We start from the raw sequence: 22,073 nt of genomic DNA, 5'->3' as shown, positions 1-22,073 counted from the left end.
GATAAAATCAAGTAGAAATATAATTATAATCTCAGCAACTTTGGAAGGAAATTAAAAAAATAAATAAAAAAATAGAAGATGCATGTAATAAGCAGTAATTAAACATTCCTAGTAAAAAAAGAGTTATATTTAATATCCACCTGTCAGTTATGTACACACATGTTTTCTAAGTAATGCATCACTACCAGAAAGTATCCTGAACCAGGTAAACCATTTCACATGGAGACTTTGTTTCCCCAGTGTCTTCCACAAATGCACTCCAATCACTCCAGCTGTCATGTCTCCATGGCTATTCAAATACAGGGAAATGAGGCAGCTTGCTGGCAGTCTTACTTCTCAAAGCCACATTGGGTGATGCTTACCAGCTTCCCCATATTGCAACAACACATGGAAACTTGATACCCTTCAGATAAAGGGCATGAAACAGAACTTGCAAATAGGCTTATAACCAGCTTCATTAAAGCATCACTTAGAAGCTCTGGGGCACCTATTCTCCTGTATTTGAGGCACTATACTACCTAGTTACAATAACCTTGGCTACTTTTTTAATTTACAATACATTTGGGTATTCCCATAACACCTGACAAACTTATAGGCAGCATCATTAAATACCCACACTGGTTTTAGCTACTTCTAAATACATTTCACTTTGCTGAAACATTGTATTAGCATAATTACCCAGAGTTACTGAAAACCAGCTAGTTTGGATAACTTCTGGTAACACTTTTTCATATCTGTATGATCTTCTAATTCTAAATAAAGGTATAAGTAGCTCATCAGATAGTAATGCTGCACTGGAGGCATTCTGGATTCATTTTGTGTTCTGACACATCTCTACCAGCATCTTCAGCGAAGGCTGGAAAAGAAGGTGACATCTTGAGTTGGCAAATCTCTCGAAATTTAGAAGATGGCAACATCACTCCATCTAGGATGGAAAAGTGTTCAGTGCCCACAATTTTGAGAAAATACATTCAGATCAGTAACGATAAGAACACCAATTAAGAAAAATTGTTGGCTTCCTCCCAAGTATTTATAGTACATGAAAGAACATTCTGATTGGGCAGCTGTCAAAAGCAGCGCTAGGAGTTACCCTATAGCAGCTAATCCGTTGCTTTTGGTTATTATGTGTAAAAAAAAATAAATATATATATTATTCTTGCATAACACTTTAAACCAGAAGCCTTTTTCCACACTTTGCTAGTACAAAACACTTGCCTGCTCTGCACACCTTCTAACTAACATCACTTGTAGCTGCTTGTATCCTCTCACCAAAAGGAATCATGAAGAGGCGCTGTCTGTTGTCCTCCCTCTAATCCACCTGCTTTGGTGGATTACCTTGCCTCTGGCAAGAGGTACAGCGGCATAACCAGCATTTCCTAAACCCCCCTCTTACCAGTGTATTAGGGAGGAGTAAAGCCTACTCCAGCCACGACGACATTTATACATAAAGATCCTGAAAATATTTGTTAACATAATGCTTTGTTTATTCAGCCCAGAAAATGCTTTTATTTTAACCTCAAGTATCTTTAGTAAATGTCAGCAGTAAACACAAAGACATTGCTGGTTAACAAGCCTCCCTTATGTGGGTTTCCTAATTAAGCTGCTTCTTAGATACAGACTAATGTTCGAAACAAGCATTCTATAGAGAGCCAAAGGAAATCAGATGATCACGTATTTCTTCATGGAGTGGTACATGTGTATGGGCACCAGAAGCAGAGGAAAAGAGCTCCTGGGATCAGCTCATAACTATTCCTCCACGCCTTCATTCTAGAATGCACAGAAACATCATCTTGTTCTTGCCAACAGCACTGCAAACTCCAACACCTCTCCTGCAGCACGTAATACAGGGCTGCATATGCTTTTTATGTGGAACTCCCTTCCCAGTAAGGATTTCTGTGTATTTCAATGTATGTATAAACACAAATCCACATTTGTTTACACAAATGTCTTTTAAAAAAATCAAAATCAGATCACTGAATGGGCAAGAAAAACTGTGAGATGCTAAATTTGAGCTTCATCTTCATGTCAGAAAACATCAGTTAACTGAGTTCTGTACAGCTGAGTGGCTTAAGAACTTCCGCCAAGACCCTGAGCTATGGCTTCTTTTAAGTCTAACAGCCAACCCTGCCAAAAGACCATAAAAATTGATTTTGTGTTTCCGGTCTCTCCACGCCAGCTGGAAAAAGTATAGATTTTTTTTTTTCCTCCAAGGTTTCTGACAAACAGAACCTTTCCTTATCTCACACCTTCTACCCTACTGAACATTTCCCAAGTTCTTCCAGCTGATCCAAGTTATGATTAAGGTAGAAGAAAGTTACAGATTGTTACACCAAACACTGTTTTTTCCAATCAGTAGTTTTGAAAAGACTCCAGGTCTGCCACCATCACAGGGAGCACCGTGCCCCACTCGCAAGGCTGTGGCACACACTCAGCAAATGGTGACTTTCACATCTGTTCTGGGGAAGTGTTAGAATGGCATCCTCAGTCTACGTGCTACCTCTTTAAATTCCAGAATCAACCCTCAAAATGGATTTAGCATCTTTGGCATCAAACATTAATAAGGCACACTTAGGCACTCTTAATGTGAAGGAAAATTGGGCTTGTATGAAATGGCTACACTGGAACATTTCATGCTTTTGCAAGTGCAGGAGTATGATTATTTCCTACAGTATGTCATTATCTTCTGCCCTGTGGTTCTCTTTTTTAAATTATCTCTTCTCACTCAAGCTGCCTACGCTATGTTTTTAAGCTATGTAGTTTTCAATTTATGAATTGCATGCATGCAAATTTTGAGCAACTATAATATGGTCTATTACTGAGCTTCTGGTAAAGTATATTCCCCTCGGACACTGCTAATGGAACTGCAATTCCAGATGCTTGTAAGAAATATATATATTTAATATATTATAGATTTGACTCTCAAGACATAAAATCAGGTCATTTGTTTCCAAGAAATAAACAAGGAGCGAGAAAGCACTATTCCAGACACACGTGGAATTGCCTCACACTTTTTCCGAGCAGGTTTATTTAAGCATGGTAGGAGATGTCAGCTCACATATCCACAGAACAAATGACTTCGCTGCCCACTTGTCCTCGTGCCCCAAAGCTCCCCCATCCCAAGGCTGTCCTACAACTCTCACCCCACTCTGGACATCCACCCACTGGGGAAAGGACCCCTGTCGGAGCCACAACCATCATCTCATGCTCCTCAGAACGAAACGGCTCTCCCAGAGAACGAGGCACAGTGAAGCAGTTTAAACAGCACGCAATAGATTAGCGCAGCAATCAAACCACTGCTTCAAAGATCAGCACTGCCGGTGATGATCCATAGTCTGACCATGGTCTACAACATGTACGCGCATGCAGAATGATGGTGTTCTGAACAAAGGTCAGCTTGGTATTTCAATGAGTGAAATACTATTGAATTTCAGCATTTTGCATGGAGTTTACAAGGTCATAGACACAAAGGTCCCTCTTTTTCACTTGCAAATGGCTGTTCAATAAGGGAAATAAGAGCTGACATCCCCCTGACAATCAAAAGAAATGATTTCTTTGGATGCCAACATCTGTCTCCAGATTGCGGCCAAGTGCTTTCTGTGCTCATTTAGGACTCCGCATGGAAAGCTTTTCAGTTACATTTACCTAGAGATTTCCCTCCACCACTTCCCATCTGACAGAAATCACTCAGCTGGGTCTGATGAATAATAGCAAAAGGCAGCTTGTATCAGAGATGATTGAATTACAGATTGTTGGAAGTGCCATAAAGCCTCATTCCAATGACTACGTTTAATTTACTTACTATACTGACTACCAGGAGCTGGCAGTCGGTTGATATCTTCATTTCAGAAGACTTGAAACAAAAGAAATATTAACATTCCTCTCCACTTGCTGACTACTCTACCTAGAGGAGTTTGATAAGCCAAATTAACTTTTAAACAGAGCACGGATTCTGCACCCAGACCGCGGGAGCGCACAAGGCGGACCAGAAGATATGAGAAATCAAAGCCAGCGGTATGCATAAAGGAGGGAAACAGCATCCGACAAACCAACGTGAAATCGCACGGAGGAGAAAAGAATGAATTAGCTTAAGTAATGGAGGCTTTAAATAAATGTAAAAAATAAATAAATAAGCGGGTAAGCGAACAGCAACAGAGGGGAGGTCGGGCCGGGCGTTGAAAGCACACACGGCCGTGCCCCGGGCCGCGCCCCGCCGCCTCCGGACAGGGCGCGGAGCCCCGGGCGAGGGCACGGCGGCGGCAACGGCAGTTCCGACTTGGCTCCGCCAGCCCGACCCGGGCCGTGGGGCAGCGGGCGCTCGGCGGCGGTGCGGGAGGAGACGACGGGGAGAGGAGAGGATGGAGAAGAGGAAGAAGAGGGGAGGGGGTGGGAGGACGGGCGTGGGCGCCCCTTTGTGCGAGCCGCCCCCTCCCCCCGCGGGGAGCCCCCGCCCCCCGGCAGCGGAGCGGCCCCCGGGCGGCCGCCCCCGGAGCATGTGCCGCCGCCGCCGCCCCGCCCGCACCGCGGCCCCCAGCTCGAGGCGCCGCCGCGCGGGCGGGCGGCCCCCGGGGCTCTGCCTCCTTACCTGGCAACCGGGGCGGGAGCCGCCGGCGCGTCCTTCAGAGCTCTGCCCGGGCCCCTCCCGGGGCGAGGCTGCGGCGCGGAGCGGGGTGCGCGGCGGACCTCCCCCGCGCGCGGCTCTTCTGCTCGGCCCCCCGCGCTCAGCGAACGCTAAGTTTCGGGGACGGCCGCCGGCGGGCAGGGCAGGGCGAGGCAAAACGAAGCGGGCGGGGAGGCGGAGGCGGCACGGGGGATGCGCGGCGCCGGGAGCGCCGCCACACTGCAGCGTCTCCAGGAATCCCTCCCGCGAGAGGCAGCCCATCACCCCCGGCCCGCCGCCCTCATTGGCTGCGGGGCGGGGAGACGGCCGCCGCCAGCCAATCGCCCCGCGCCCACCATGGGTGGAGCCGCCGCTCCGGCCTCGCCCATCCCGCGGCCGCGCGGTCCCCGACCGCCCCGTCGGGCGGGGCCGGCAGGGGGGGGTGCGCGGGGGGCATCCCCACTATACGGCGGCCGCCTTCGCCGCGGGTACGGCGAGCGGGGAGCTCCTAGGAGGGTCGCGGAGTCGGCTCGCGGCCGTCAGGGCGGCGGGGAGCTCGGTGCCCGGTGCCGTTGTCGAGCCCGGCGGTGCGCGGCCCTCCCGCTGCGGCGCGCCCGCTCCGCTGAGCCGCGACCGTGGCCGGGTTGTGGGGCTGGCGGGGAGCGGACCGTGTGTGCGCGCAGGTAAGGGCACGGAGCGGTTAACTTCCCCGCCGCGATGCGGCCGCTGTGACCCGGAGCTTTGATTAACGCCGCTCTGCGAAATGTAACTGGGACGAATTCAATTAACGGAAGCACATTTCTTCAACTTTTAATTAGATCTGTGCTATTTATCTAATGTTTAATATAACACAAAGAGCTGCCTGGGCTCCGGAGGGAATGGAAAGAGATGTGGATGCAAGTTCAGCTTTCAAAAACACGACAGGATAAAGTTCTTTGTTCTTTGGCTTGTTTCAGTGTTGCATCCGTACCTCAAAGTAATGGGAAAGAAGGGTAAATTCATTGGCAAAACTGTAAAAATAATAGGGTGATGTTTATGGGAGGCTTTCCCATAACCTTGAGCTAGTTTCATGATACCAAGTAAGCACGCGGTTCCAGCACAGCCTTGTGCACAGCAGGCTGCTGAGTTACAGCTGTTATAAGAAAACTTGAGTACATGGTAATATATTCATAGCCATGGAGTTGGCTTCACTTAATATGCGTCACAGTGACAGTTATCCAAATTATTCTTTAATATGATAAATAGCAAATCTTGGCCAAGAGCCCCTTCTGCGTGCTGCTGTTCACAGGTCACAGAGTGTCAAGGAGGTCCCAGGCATGTCTCAGAAATGGGCATTTACCTGTGCTGTCAGCTGAACATCACCCTGCCAGTCCCCAGCCCTGCTGTGGTGGTGGTATTTGCCTTCAGCTCAGCTCAAATAATAAACATTTTCTGATCCCCTCATTGCTCTGAGGTCTATTAGTCATGTTATTAGTCGTGAGGGAATGTTTTGTTGGGAGAGAGAAAAGGGAAAGAGAGGGAAAAGGAAAGTGAGAATCATTTCTGCTGGGCTGTATAGAGGAGCCATCACAGTGTAGATGCAAACATAGACATGAAGTCACCTGCAGCCACACCACCTTTTGCCATTTAAAAATAGGGTTCCTCCTCTCCCCCAGCACAGCAGGTCTCAAGGACCCTTGTAGGATCACATATCTGGTCAGTTAAAAAACACACATCTAAATGCTGATAACCTCAGGGACTCAGTGCTGTATTTGTAACAGCTGCATGGTCAGATGTCTGCAGCATTCTGGTATTCTCAAGACTGGGCACTATGAACCTTGTCTTTGGATTTGGGCAAAGGTAAAACACATCATCTAAACTCAATGGCCTTTTCTTAGTCCATAGGTAGAAAAGAATAAGAATGCAATATAAAAGTAGTCCTTAAGAGTGTTTACCACTGCTTTCTTGCACTTTGCTTTTGCCAGACCGTACACAATCTGCTACATACAGATAGATAGATAGAGAGAGAGATAAAAGGATGGATTTGGTAGGGTCTGGTGGGTCAAGGGGAATAATGCACCTCATCTCCACTTCTGAGCTTGGTAATTTGCACTGGAAAATCAGTGCCAAAGTTTCCTCCCTTCTCACACCCACTTGCTTCATTTCCTCTTAGGCCCAGTAGCTTCTTCATGCAAAGAGAGGTCTCCTGTGAGCAAGTTCTGTTTAACCACTGCATCTTTGACAAAATGGGCAGTCACCATCAAGTCATGTTGTTAAAGAAAGCTTGTGAGACGGTGGCCCTTGAGGGACAATGAACACATACTGAATGGGTGAAGAAATTTTGGAAAAGCTAGGAGGCATTTGATGAATGATTGGAGTGGTCAGACACCACCACTCACAAAGTACAGACCATTGTGCGTAGGTCACTCTGGAAGTAATTTCTCCTATTTATTTTTCAAACTACAACAGACACAGAGAACACAATAATACTATATGATAGAGCAAATTCTCACCTACACACCTACGCTATTTTTCAACATAGTCACCACTATTAGCTATGCATTTTCATCAGCAATGCACACGAGCCTGCATGCTATGCTCATAAAAATCTGCACCAGAGGAGGTGACCCATTGCTTTACAGTGGCTATGATGGTGTCATTGCTAGGAAAATGTTGCCCACGTAGTCCAGCTTTCTCCAGCTTGAAAAGATGGAAGTCAAAAGGCAATAAATCCAGACTCTATGGTGGGTGTGGTGGGACGGTCCAACCAAAATTGGCAATGTGCTCCACAGTCTTCCAACTGGTATGAGGCCTGGCGTTACCGTATTACAAGAGAAAGGTTGTCTTTATCTCTTGCCCGACTCTAGAAATTCAAGTCTTCAATTCAGACAGTGCAGTGATGTAGTTGATGGTTTGTCCAGGTTCCAGGGAAGCCCTTTCCTACCCCAAAAGACAGTGAACATCACTTTATGCACTGAGAGCTGCGTCTTGAACTTTTACTGATGAGGAATTTACATCACCACTCCATGGACTGCTCTTTTGACTCCACTCTGTAGTGGTGACATTTCATCTTGTCACAAGTAGTGATGTAATCCAGGAAACTGTTTCAGCCTTGTGTTTCTTCATTAGGTACATATGATGTTCTTTCTGTTCCTGTTTGAGCATCTGTGGGACCAACATGGCACAAGCTTAGCAATATTTCAGTGTTACTGCCATCATTTCTAGTGCACTAAAGCTCCATACACAGTTCCCTGGTTGTAATCTCCTGATTCACACAGATGAGCTGATTGAGATGCTTTGCATAGCTGCCCAGAACATGGCTTATATTTCATGTTGCTGTCCACTGCTGAAACTCACCATCCACCACCTCACTGTGCTCATGTCCACTGTCGGGTATTCAGAAGCATTCAGCAGTTGTCTATGAAGGTAAATGGACATCAGTTTTCCCACATAGAGGAATTCACCTGCACTTCCATGTCAGATGGCATTTTGTCAGACTGCTCCTCTGCTGCCATCTGTCACACGGCAACAAAATGCACTGGAATATTGGTGGGAAGGTTCAACCTCTACTGCCATAGCATCAGCATCTACCAAAGTAATAAAATAGGAGGTATTGCTTTCCGAGCAACCTTTGTGTATGTATTGTTCTTATTGTTGTCTCTTGCACTGTTGCATTCTGTCATGAGAAAAAAAAATAAAAAATATGCAAAACTAGGCAAAATTATGTTCCAAAAAAAGAGATAGTCCATTTTTTTAATGTGCATCAAAACAGAATCTTAAATAGTGTCTACCATTTAGAAATTCTATCAGGAATCCTGGTAAGTACAAAGAAACTGACTCTGAATCATCCTTCATATTCCTTGTTTTTAATTTAGACTTTGACTGAGCCAGAGGTATGGGAGCATCTGGGAAGAATTTGAATAAAAAAGCAAGAGCAGAAAGGGTACAGTGTTTGCCTTTGCAATTTCTATTTTCCATTCTCTGTATACTATGGCTTCAAGATAAAAGCTCAAGATTAGAAAGCAATATGAGCTGTAAAAGCTAGGTTTTGAAAGTAAAAGACTCCCATTTGCTCTATAAACAAGAAAGAAGCCTGGGCCAAAGTCAATGAAACTGAAGTAATCTCAGGCCTGTCCTGGCAAGTTTTATGGCACATAAAGAGCAGGTACTACAATGGCAGTTACTGAACGGAGGCAAATTCAGGAAGGACAGAATTAGTAGCATATCAAAGCAGCAATCAGGGCTCTGGCTTTGGGGTCAAGCTGCCATCAGTTTCCTTCTGTACATCAGCTGCGTGTGACCAAGTATCACCACTACCACAATCAGATGTACAAGCTGGGAAGACAGGCAAATCAGGAGGGCAAATCAGCAGGAGGTGAATGAGTCAATGATATCAATGGCAGTTAGTTTACTTATCAGGCAGAATTTAGAACCATAAACTAACAGGAATTGAATCGTGTCATCATGATAAAATTATTCACCAACCTTGTGTTGTCCAAAATCACAGGTACCTATTTTTAACTGATAGACATTTTTACTTTCTACATCATTGTGACATTACTTTCTTCTTATTTTTCCTTTGTTTTGGCCTTTTCTAAAGTTTTTCATCATAAGTCTAAAGACAAAGGAATTACTTTTTCCTTGGGGGAATGGGACAGTAGTTGGTTGCACAGATGTCTGAAACTACTCATCTTAGCAGATGAAATACCCACTCTTTATTGTTTGTATTCCAAGTTGACAGACATCCAAGGGCTAGCATGTACAGCTGAAAATTAAAAGCTTGGAATCATACTTTAGGACACTGTCATCCATCAGAGTTCAGTGATATTTCCACAATATATACTAGGTGATGCTAATGTATTTAGAAGGTACATTCTTAATCAGGAAGCCAAGTCTGCATTAGGACAACATGAAACATGAAAGCAAACTGAGAAATCCAAGTCCCAAATGTAAGAATTAACCTTCAATACAACAAATAAATACTGGAGTAATAAAAGCACATGTCATATGAAGTGTATTTTGAAGATGCTTTCTGGAGCAATGTGTGATATTGTGAGTTGGATATATACAGAGAAAAGTGTTGGTTTTGGTTTTTTTTTTTTGTTTGTTTTGTTTTGTTTTTTAATCCCAGCTGAAATTCAAAGGACCAAATCAAATCACTTGTTAGTCCATTGACAGATATTTGTTTCAGTGTGTCATTTTGATTGCATTGTTTCCTTGTGTTTGATCTGTACACATCTGCTGCTGCTTCTTCTGAGTTGTTTTAGCCAGAGATGTTCTCTTTTAATCTGCATTTCTATAGCAGCTATCACTGAGAGCTCCTATTTTCTGCCCGGGGCTCCTGGACACTGCAGTGGTACAAACAGAAATGGAAATATTCTCTTACAAGAGAGTTCAAGGGCAGTCAAATCAACCTGTGTATGTTTTGCAGAGATGTCAGCTGTGAATGCAAGGACAGATCTGAGTCAGTGTCAGTCTGTTCCCCTGTAGATGGTGCCCCTAGTTCAAGGATTTTGTTTTGGGTTGTCAACTACACTTCCCTAATCTTCCTCCTCACTTTGAAAATCAGTTTTCTCCCAAGTGGTGCTCAGAGGGGTACTCCAGACAGGGTATTTTCAGTACAGTATTTTCAGTGCAGGTAGGATGAAGGGGACTGGAGTCCTGGATTCATCTTCAGGCACAATCTACTCCATCAAATGAAGAACAACTGAAGCATGACTGCCAGAGCACCGAGGCATTATTAATCTCCAATCTTAGTCTATGGTGGTGAGTATTATGGCATTCCCAGTGTAAAACTTTTTTGTCAATTGTGACCGTATGCATCATACAGATGACTGCATAATAAAATAAAATAAAAAAATAAAAAAATAAATAAATAAATAAGGGGAAGTGGGATTTCTAATTTAATTTCGAGGATTTGGCCTTCAAAAATCACAAAAAAGGGCTGCGTTTTCAGCCCGAAGATGTGGAGGCTCAGGGGGGAATTTACTAATGTCTATAAATACCTGAATATAAGGTGCAAAGAGGATGAAGCTAGGCAATATTCAGTGGAGCCTGGTGCCAGGACAAGAGGCAGTGGGCACATCGGAATACAGGAGGTTCCCCCTAAATATTGGGAAACATTTAATATATAACAGAGCAGTGGAATATGTTACCCAGAGGCATAGAGGAATCTTGGAGGTCTTAGCTGCCATGATCCTGGACACCCTGCTCTGGGTGTCCCTGCCTGAGCAGGAGTTGTACCACAGAGATCCAGAGGGCCCTGCCAACCTCAGCCATTCTGACATCCTTTGTGATATCTGTCCATGTTACACCTGAGATGTCACGAAAGGTCTTTTCCAGTTGTTGTAATACACATAAGAGACATCCCTGTCATTCCACAGTCTTCACTACAAAATAAGGATGACGTTGATTCAGTTTTGAAAGTCTCAGATGAGTTGCCTGTGCAAAAAATGTTTATGTTAACACCATTTTGAGAAGAGAGTAAGGGTGAAAATACATATTAGAAGATAGCACTGAGATGTAGATGAAAGCTTATGGATTCAGGCTTCCTGAAATTGATGTCTCTAATTTGAGATCTCCACAAGATCTGTATCAGGCAGAAGACACATAAAAAAGAATTCCAAAAAGCCAGCCCAGCTCCAAAGCATGACAAGGGTTGCCATTCAGCTGTTCAGAATTTTCTAGGAACATTAATATAAAAAAAAAATAGGAGAGCTACTAGGGTACAAAGCTAGTCAACATATTTTAAATTTCAGAAAATACATTATGCTATCAGTGCACTGATAAGTAAAATCTTGAAGGAGTTTGTTTGCATTTAGTTCACATTTCATCATTTCATTTGAAAGCACAGTGAAATTATCCTAGTATTTATACTTCAAATCTTAAACTATAAAAATATCTTTTTTTTTTTTTACAGCAGTCACCATTTCATAATATTTTCTGTCCTTTTAAAAAAATGTATTTGTTTCCTTTACAGAAATGCAGTCTCTTCACAGTTCTGATGTTTAGACTACTCTTCAGCATAAAAGCTTGCAAAACACATGGATAAATGAACTGGAAATTATGTCTCATTAATACAATTAGGAAAGAAGGATTTTTAATTTCAGTTTCTTCATAGCTATGTTTTAGCCTAAAAGCAATAAAGTAAACTAGTTACCTCTGGCAATTCTGTCTGTCAGCACCATTTTATTTGCAAGCTAAAATGCTTGTTTTGTTTCCCACATTGTTTTTTCTATAGCATCTGCCATAGCCTTCAAACCACAAGAGCAGAAGAGAGTAGAGCTCTCTGACTGTAATTGTGTTGTTAAGATAAGGTCAGTGGGAATGTCACTTCTGTAAACCCTGATAGATATTTATCCAAGTCAAATCTGAATTTTTAACAATTATAAAACATTGATTTTTTTTTCTAGTTTTTTTTTTCTTTTTCTTTTCCTTTTCTTTTCCTTTTTCTTTTTCTTTTTCTTTTTCTTTTTCTTTTTCTTTTTCTTTTTCTTTTTCTTTTTCTTTTTCTTTTTCTTTTTCTTTTTCTTTTTCTTTTTCTTTTTCTTTTTCTTTTTCTTTTTCTTTTTCTTTTTCTTTTTCTTTTTTTTTCTTTTTTTAAACTTAGGCAAAATCAAAATAAATCTTACCCAGTGAACTTAATTCTCCTCACAGTTACACAGATAAATCGGTTGCAGACCTTCTGTCTTAAAAGTATAACTGCTGTCTCCTATAAATCAAGCTATCTTAGAGACCCAAAGAAGTTAATGTAGCATGGAATAATTTTAATTCAAGTCCTGAGTTTAAATATGAAGCTTTAAGGAAACTGGCTCCAATAGCACACTGGGGACATAGTTTCGTCCTTACTGAGTAGTTCTTAGTCTGTGGCAGTACCATCTTCTCCAGGGGCTATAAATTCATGAAAGAGAATCTCTTATCACCTTCCTTTCTGCTTTTGACCTTAGTTACCAGTCTTCTTAGTTTCCTTCTTTTCTGTCCTTCTTGTTGAAAACATTTTGTGATAGCATTGCTAATCCGAAGTGTGAAATGATCTGGACAGTTACCATCAGTCTCTTCACCCTTGACAATAAACCTATTTCTACAAAAAAAATGGGATTGGTCCTTTTATCTTAAAGATGAAGGTGAAGCAGAATTATGACTGATGACGAAGTATGACAGGACATTCTTCCCAGCTGGGTAATGGAAAACTCACTGAGCCATTGGTTTTTTTAGTTCTTGTTTGTATGTGAACACAAGTACTTAGTCAGGTATGTAACTTAACAGAGAGAAGAAAAAAATAAAAAGAATTTTTGAAGACTCAAAGAAATGTAAGACAGAGATGATAAAATATAAAGTTTCTCATCACTAGCAGCTCATCCTAGCCCATAGTGGGGTCAGGCTGAGAGCCTGCTACTTTAAGCTTTATACTTTGATATCAGGGAAAGGTTTAGCCTGGAGGAACATTTCGTACTAATTAGTTTAAGGATTTTGACCAATATCTTCTTGTCCTTAAGTGCAGATTTTCAAAGAAGTGATTTTTGATGCTGGAATTCTCAATTAAAATGTTCTTTCTGAAGATGAGAGCTCAGTTACTGTGAGACACGCAGTGCTCTCCTTCATGCCTTAACTTTTTTTCCTTCTGCTGGAACCTATGATGCACACTTTTTTCTTCCTTCCTTCCTTCCTTCCTTCCTTCCTTCCTTCCTTCCTTCCTTCCTTCCTTCCTTCCTTCCTTCCTTCCTTCCTTCCTTCCTTCCTTCCTTCCTTCCTTCCTTCCTTCCTTCCTTCCTTCCTTCCTTCCTTCCTTCCTTCCTTCCTTCCTTCCTTCCTTCCTTCCTTCCTTCCTTCCTTCCTTCCTTCCTTCCTTCCGTCCTGCCTTCCTGCCTTCCTGCCTTCCTCCCTCTCTCCCTTTCTCTCCCTCCCTCCTTTCTTCCTTGCAGGGGTGGTTGTTTTTGTGGGTTTGGGGGTCTTTTTTGTGTGTGTTTTTAGGTTTTTTTGTTTGTTTTTATTTCTAACTAATTCTTCACTTTGATCGTTCCCTTGAAAGTTAGTAAGCTAAGGAAAATGGTCATGCCATTTTTTGTTACACAGGTTAATAAAAAATGTTTGACTTTTTCAAAAAAGATTTCTATTATATTCCCTTGTACTTGAATTTAAATAGAACTTGTTTGATTTTTCTTGCAGTTACTTCTAAAAAAGCTTGGCAGCTTTCTTTGAGTAAAAAAAAAAAAAAAAAAAAAAAAAAAGGTTATTTGCTGAAGTTATTTACAGTTTAATTGCCAGTTTAATTACAATCTAATGTCTCATTTACTGTGACACACTTTACTCTGCAGTCTGAGCTGAAATAGATTACAGAAGTCACAATGGCAATAGATTCACCTCTGTCTGCAATTGGTACTCTTGTTCTACTGTCAGCAGAGCAGCCCTGAAAAACAGCACTGACCCTCTAGTGGTGATCAAACATTGGAAACATTACAGTCAAACTTACTGTATGGATTTCAATATTGTCATGCTGTTGCATGTCCAGGTTTTGCCATTGACTTTATGTACTGCCCATCTGTTGGGGAGCACATTTGGAGGCTGGCCCACAAGTGGCATCTCATAACATGAGTACAGAGACTAGCTGGTATTTCCAAAGTGTTTTGGCTGGCTTCACTGTGGATGCACCATTCCATGTGTGTCCAGCTTACAGTCCTCCAAAGGGATACCAGCAACCTATATACCCCTGTGCAAGGACATCTTAGGCCTTACCTATGCACAGCATCCATTTAGGGTTCAGTTCCTGTTCCCTGCTCTGGTTAGAGAGCTACATGAGAACAATTGTTTGAGATATTTATGTGTTAATTTCAGATAAGAAAATTTACTGCTAGTAAAGTGTATTCAGAATTATAAAATAACTTAGATTGGGAGGGACCTTTAGGAGTCATCTGATCTAACCACATGCTCAAATCAGGCCAAACAGAGTAGGTTGTTCAGGGCTTTGTACCACCAGTTTCTGAGTGTCTTGAAGAAAGAAAGTTCCACCACCATGCAGGTGGCCCTCCAACGACCTCAGTCTGGCATGTCAGTGTCTTCCTTGTACAGCAATGCTCAAAACTGATACAGCACTCCTGATATAGTCATTCAAGTACTGAACAGAAAAGGAAGACTTCTTCCTGTGACCTGATGGCTTTTCTTTTGCTGATACAGCCAAAGATGCAGTTGAACTTTTTTGCTGCAAGGACATGCTGAAAACATTTGCCTGAATTACAGCTATAAATTGAAGAACCAAAAGGCTGCATATATTCTTGCCCATCCTTATTCAGAACCAGCCAAAACTGGGGTAGCTTCCTGAAATGGGTTTCAGGGTGGCTATGCGCCAACCTTTGTGGTTGCTGCAACCATCCCTGTTCAGTACAACAGCTCCTAACCAGCTTGTCAGAGACTCAGCTCCATATAGCTGTGTGCTAGTTTTGAAACATCATGGTGTACACTGAAGAACACAAATATGCTGTTTTGTCGTGACAGTTACTTCTTTGGTTGATATGACCAAGATATGTCTGCAGTCATTTCATTTAGCAGTTGCTCCCATGCAGGTCATCTGTCACTATCTCTGCCTCAGTCTGTGCCCTCACACTCACATGTCTCAGGCTGAGTCGGTATAGCTCCAGCCACGCTTGGGTTTATGCAGCCTTTTCTGAGATGAGAGTGTCAGGGGCATGGAATAGCTGGCACTTGGACAGAATATTAAGAAGGGAATGGTATTTGTTGTTACTGGAGCTGAGGAGTTAGTATTAGGTCTGCTGAAGTCTCCATTTCTGTTGCGCATGAACAGATGATATCTGAACAGCTCTTTAATGGGATCCATATCCACGGCCTGTTGCTATGTTGGACAGGAGTGTTAAATGGAGGGTCCTGTCCTGTGGGGCAGCAGGACTAAGGAGAGTCCTTAGTCCTCAAAAAGCTGTAGAGGGCCAAACAAGCAGGTACCTAATACAATCAATGTTGTTGACATGGTAAATGGGGGTTGCTGCTTTTCTCCCACACAGTGAGTAGAAATTGCAAGTATGCAAGTTGTATCCTGCACTTTGTAGCTAGTTGTGCAGTCTCTGTAAGTGGCAAAAGGTCTACAGGATGAAAGGTATATCCTTTTCTCTTGTTTCAAAGTTGTATCTCCCAGAGTGGTGATCAGCTGGTGATAGGAGCCCCCTATATATCTCCAAAAAGTTGAGGAATAGTAGTACCTTGTACGTGAGGAAGATAGGGATTGGAAGCCCTCTGAAACCATTCGAGTCTATTACTCTATTATCCTGACAGCAGATTTTCCCAGTCCAAACTAATGACCAGAAATGACTAAGCCTGAAGGAGTGATGACTCAAAATAGCTTCTAGAATCAGGAGCTTCAGAGGAATATGCTGTACACTGGGCATATGTGATTATTCTCATCCTGAAATGCAGTGTCATCCTGACAACCTGCTTTCAACTGTTCCCAGCCTGGAAAAGGATGTAGTTCCACTAGCTGCAATTAATATCATTTGTTCAAAGTCAGAAATGAATAGAAATTGCCATGACCCAATCCAGCCTCTGGGCTTGCTTAACAGATTCTCTCCAGGTCCTCCTCATGGAGGTTTGGAAATCAATGACCATTGACTGGAAATTTAGAGTGGCTGGGGTGATATGTGTCTGAGACTTTTGGGAAATAGAAAGTACTCTACTGCCTGGGATAATCACAGTGTAAGTCTGAAACAGCTACTGAGTTACAGTGAATACAATAATGGTTTATAATGATTTGCAAGTAATAAGATCTTATAGTCAGGTGAAACTAATATGAGACATGCCATGCTTTCTTGACACATTCTGAAGATGGCAGCAGTGTGGAAGCACCAAGGTGCTGCTTCCAGCAGCAGGACAAATTTAATCCATGTTTCACCTCTACAAATATATATATATAGATGGATAACTTGTTGCAGATCTAGATTTGTACTCATTCTTTGCATGTTCATTCAAATAATCCAACCTTGAAATAGGCATCACTGAATTTCTTCCTTGCTTTCTCTGACTGCCTTCTCATCATACACTGGAAACTTCCTTTCCAAGCTGCCAGGCACAGATTCATGCTGAAGTGAGAGGGTGGTACCTGAATTTTCTACAATGAAGTATTACGCTTTCTAATATGCTTACTTGTACTACAGAAGTAGTAGAGCTACTACTGTAACAGTAAAGCTAGTACAGAGGTAGAAAAATGAAAGCAATGTAATATAAGAGTAAAATAAAAACAGTATGTTTAGTAAAAAAAAGTAGTCTATAAAGTAAAATATCAATAATAAAATAAATAAAGTAGTAAAGCTAGTATAACAGTAGTAAAGCTAGTATAGCAATGAAGAGATCCTTCTAATAGCATGAGAACATTCTGTGAGTTAGAAGATTGTTTTGGAGTTGAAAGGAGTTTAGTGCTGTCTGGAAAAAGATGAAAAGGTCTCTTTCCGATATTATTCTTTTTAACTTCAAGGGATTGCTGGAATACCCTGAAGCAACCTTAAAATATGCAACAGTCTCACTTTCTAGAACTACATTTTTAATACAGTTTCAGTAACAGTTCCCTCTATAGTTCCTCTGTCTCCCAGAACATTGTGTATATTTATTCTTCAAGTTATAAATATAAAAATAAAAATAAATGTATTCTTCCATGAGAGGAAGTATAACAGAGTAATATTTGTCTTTGGATCATACCATTTGAGACATAATTGGAGGTCTGACTGAATTAGGATTCACCTAATAAGCCACAGAGAAGTGCCTACTGTCATGATAAACATAATCTCTGCAGCTCTTGCTGGAGCCATCAGCACTATCTGACACTGAATATTATTACTATTCGTCAATATCCTCTGCCTCAGGATGTCATTTCTAAAATGATTTTCTCATCAGTATTTTTTCAGTTTGGGTTTCTTATCTTGATTTCTGTATCCCTAACAATATTTATAATGTTTCACACAGGAGCTGTAATTAAACCCTTCCTTTGCACCGTGCCTTCAGCCTCTAATGTGTTGTATAATGTTAGAGTCCTAAAGTAGGAGACTAAGAATCCTCTACTGGAGACTTCTGGAAAGATTTTCAGCAGTATATTCTGATTTGAATCATGTAAGCTATTGCACTGACATGTGACTATGCTGATAACGGAGTACCAAGATCTCTCTAAAGATATGACAGGAATCTGGGACATTTGTGACTTAGAATTTACAAAATAGAGTTCTTGGTGGGAAAGCCCAGATAATCTGAAGTGTGAGACTGCTGATGACCAGGACTCTTTCCAATTCTTCATAACTGATCCCATATCTGTTTTTATTGGTTATGTATTTGTGGGTAGGTCATGTAAATGAAGGCGTTTTTATACTTCAAGTATTTTATGGCCTTCACTCATCATAGTCTGAGAGGTGTGTTTGGCTGTGGGAGTATTTTTATTACAATCTTTTAGTTTCCATGTCTTGTTTGTATTTAACATCTTTTTGTTAATTTTTTCCTTCCCTAACACTGCATGTAGTATCTATGTAGGTCAGTCCAGTGGTAATGCCTCTCATTTATTTCCATGGATAAATTAGAAAAGGTAGCATAACACTATTTGACAGAGCAAATTCTCAGCTACAAAACACTATTTATCAACACAGTCACCACCATTAACTGTGCATTTTCACCAGTGATGAACAAGAGCCTACATGCTCCGCTTGTAAAAATCTGCACCAGCAGAGGTGACCCATTGTCACCACTGCTGAAACACATCATACACTGCCTCACTGTGCTCACATCCACTGTTTCATCTCCAGAAATGTTCAGCAATCATCAAAGAATGTCAGTGGGTGCAATTGTTTTCAGCGGGAAATGCAGAATTCAGTAAGAGACCTTTTCTTTATTTGTACTTCCATGTCAGACATCATTTTATCAGACTGTCCCTCTGCTGCCAGCCTTTGCACTAAAACAAAGTGTAATGGAATATTAGTGGGAAGGTTCAACCTCTACTACCATACTACCAACATCCACCTCTGCTGTAATGGGCCAATATAATAAAATATGAGGCATTACTTTTGGTGAAGTTCCCATAAATTGAATTTGAACTAGACTTCCTATATATGATTCGCTCTATTCAGATTACATCATTTAGCCAAAATTTTTAACTTACTAAACTCTTCAAAAAACCTATTGCTTACAAGATGATTGGCTGTTTTGGAACATACAATTGTTGTTTCCCATTTTGGCATTTTTATGGTATTTAGATAGGCTTAATAAAATCTACACTTCTCCAATTAGAACTAATTTAGGACTGTGAAACTATTTTGATCTTTGAATACCCTAAATTTTCAGATTCAACCCTTTTCTTAAATATATGAATTGACTTCTGATTCTTTACATATTCACTTGATGGCACTGACCTCAAGAATATTGGCCCTTTACTTGTTCTAGAAATGTAATGTAATATCAACTAAGAAGTTGCTTAGTCTCAGATCTTCTAGAAATGTTCTTATTTTTTTAAAATCATTCCCTTGACATGTTGCTGTTGATGCAACATTCAGTTTTAAAATAATGCTTATAATAAAGTTATCTTTGTGTTATTAGTGTTTGCTTTAAAGTGAATTTTTCTTAAAGTCCAAACTAGCCCAGTGTAGATAAGCACAAAAACTCTTCTTGTAGAAGCAAAAAGCTCTTAGTTTCTAAAAATGGTTTCACTCATTTCCACATCTCAGAGAATCAGGTTGGCTGTTTCCTTGTCTGAACCAGTTTTCTGTTAAAATGAAGGAAGCTCTGGGACCTGTGCTCCAAACACAGAGGTTAGAGAAAAGTCATCATGTGCTGGGACACAGAGCTGTGCTTTTACGTATGGTCAAATTTACCTAAGGGTTGAGATCCACAGTGCTCTTATTGATGCTGAGACTGAATAATTTAAGAAAGATATCTGGAAATGGCTGATTGCCAGCGTCACTGTGCTGGAAATGTGAGGTGTTGGAGAGGTGGAGGAGGATGGCACCGAAGGTGCTGGATCCATGTTTTTGTGCTACAGCTGTCTGTGCCAGGACATCTTGATTGGAACTGTTGTACAGAGTTTGGGATTGTGTGCTTTAGGCAAGGCTCCAGGTAACAGACCATCCTGCTCTTCCTGGACTTGAAAGAGAAAGCCTGACCCCACTCCAGCAAACTATGTATTGGGTGAGAGGCTCAGAAATCTCATTCACATCAGGGCTGTGCCTGCCTCAAGCAGTATGTTGTAATGGGTATAACATGAATACCAATCAGAAAAGACTCAGTTTTAAAAACTGATTTGCATGACGCCTCTCTCAGCAGCTGTCAGGAGCATCTAGGTTGGGCTAGAACCATATAACATTCAGCTCATATACTAACTCTCAGATGTTTTCTGTTATTAAACTGTCAGTCATATTATATCACTAGAACACATTTAGCATAAATGTTTTGCACTGACATCCATGCATTTCTGATGTTTATTCTGCAGACCTCCTTCTCTCTGATTTCACCACGATTTGAGCCTTCTGCAATTTTTATTTTTAAACAATTCATAACTTGTTTGAAAGTCAGTCTGCTTATATTTTAAAGCAGATCTGCTTTCAAATCAGAAGAAATGGCAGAATCAGTGTAGTATAGCTGACAGTTAGGCAACTGGATATTTGTTTACAAAATTCAGACACTCTTTTTCCCCAGCAAAAATCTGCAAGCCAGTTTAATAATGGCTGTTCCCCAAAACATACATACTATCATTTCAGAAAGTAAGTTGTATTGAAAACAAGTTTTGGGGAATGAAGCAATAAGGGATGAGTCACACAGCTTAAACTGCATTCCAAATTAAAAATAATATACCACATTTCATTTATTTGCTATATTTCAATTTCACAGTTCCTAAAAAATGGTGCACATTGATATTATAATTTACACGTAGTAAAAACACCAATAGAAAATCAGAATTTTACTTCACTCAACTCAATTTATCTTGACATTCAGCACTCTTCCTACAGCTCCACTCTGAACTTCAGGATTTCAGGAACTTTTCAGAATTCCTTCTCACTTGTTTTACATTTATGCCTTGCTTAAAAACATTACGCAGTAGAGCCTAAAAAAATCCCACAGACTCACTCAAGTACCAAAAAGTACAGGAACAAATATGACACAGATATTCATATTTTTTTTAATATTTCATTTTAAAGCAGGTCTTTTGGAATTTAGGAGTTGATATCTTATGTTTGAATTGTTGCAATTGGCAATACTAAGGATCCTCAAATCCTGTGCAAATGAGTTGCAATGTCAATACACAGAAGTTTACATGTACTGAATTATTAATAATTCTTCACTAGAAAGAAAATGAAAGATAAGCAAAAAATCATTTGACCTTATATGTCTGCACCAGCAACATATAAGTTCTGTTCCCTGTGCTTATATTCATTGTTTTAAGGTAAACACTGAGTCAGTATTCTAATATCCTATCAGAAGCTACAGCAGCTTCTAAACGAAACAGAGGGTTACCAGAAAGTACTGTAGCAGAATCTGCCTTGAATAATCAAAAAACCATTTTTCTCTTTCCAAGATATCATCCAGTAAAAGTAAAAACTAATAGTACTGAACAGATACCTCAGTTTTAACAGGCAAAAACTGAACAAGAGGATTTCATCTGATGATCAGGATGACTGCATATTCTGGAAATTTCCCAAGTGGCTTTCCCACGGGATGCCTTTTCCTCTACTGTAGTGTCACCATCTAACAACCTGAATTTGTATACGTGTGGCAGCTTTGTGCAGTTTGTCATGAATGTACCCTGTATTCTGTCATATGTTGAACTGATGGATTTAATTTATGTGAAAATATAAAGTCATTAACTCTACTGCATAACAGAAGGCTCATTTTTATACTTGTGTCAAATTACCTATCAGCTTCCACAGATTTACTTCTACAACTTTCATGTTACATCACAGCAACTTGCTTTTTGGACCTCAACAGCTTCAGTGATTTTCCCGGTTTAATGTTTTCCTTACTGTTTTAATTGCCCATTCTTATGCCTTTAGCTATATAATTTAATACTGTATTAATTGGGACTAGAATTCGTACACACCTAAGGAGTATACACAGAATCTGTGAAAAACAATTGACTAAGACTAAAGATATTTTCCAGTCCTTAGTTTTGCACATATCTATAATGGTTCTTAACCTCTTGGCTTTTGTGCTATCTGTGCAATCATTTCATTTTGCCACAAGTTTTAAACTGGACCCTGGCCATCATGAAGTAATATAAGAATTCTCACATTTTTTTTTCTACAGTGGTAGAACATCACGGCACTGCTTACAGTTGGAGTAGGACATAAACAATGTCCTACACATTTCACAGAAAGCCAGTTTGGCATTCAGCCCATGAGATTCCAGAGCTTGAAGTCAGGAAAAATCAGGTGTTAACCTCATAGTTAACAAATTTAACCTCTTTATCTCTAAGACTACTGGAATGCAGTAGTCTTCTCTCAAATAAGGTGATTTTCTCAGGAAAGTACATCAGTTA

The 22,073-nt window shown here is 41.0% G+C and overlaps 1 protein-coding gene across 5 annotated transcripts in view; it reads right to left on the bottom strand.

Moving 5' to 3' along the window:
• SYT1 (synaptotagmin 1) overlaps nt 1–4,896 on the bottom strand; it is a 337,265-nt gene extending 332,369 nt beyond the window's left edge. For 3 of the 5 annotated variants that reach the window (XM_072329803.1, XM_072329836.1, XM_072329819.1), the window contains exon 1: nt 4,583–4,895. The gene's annotated coding sequence lies outside the window, so the exon portion shown is untranslated. Of the gene's footprint in view, nt 1–4,582 lie in introns of all 5 variants that reach the window. The other 2 variants (XM_072329810.1, XM_072329828.1) reach the window with 1 other exon arrangement.
• Nucleotides 4,897–22,073: the final 17,177 nt, after the last annotated feature.

Source organism: Excalfactoria chinensis, chromosome 1, assembly GCF_039878825.1.
Source record: "Excalfactoria chinensis isolate bCotChi1 chromosome 1, bCotChi1.hap2, whole genome shotgun sequence".
Classification (NCBI taxonomy): Eukaryota; Metazoa; Chordata; class Aves; order Galliformes; family Phasianidae; genus Excalfactoria; species Excalfactoria chinensis.
The sequence above is the reverse complement of the archived record's forward strand: the minus strand, read 5'-3'. Positions and strand labels throughout refer to the sequence as shown.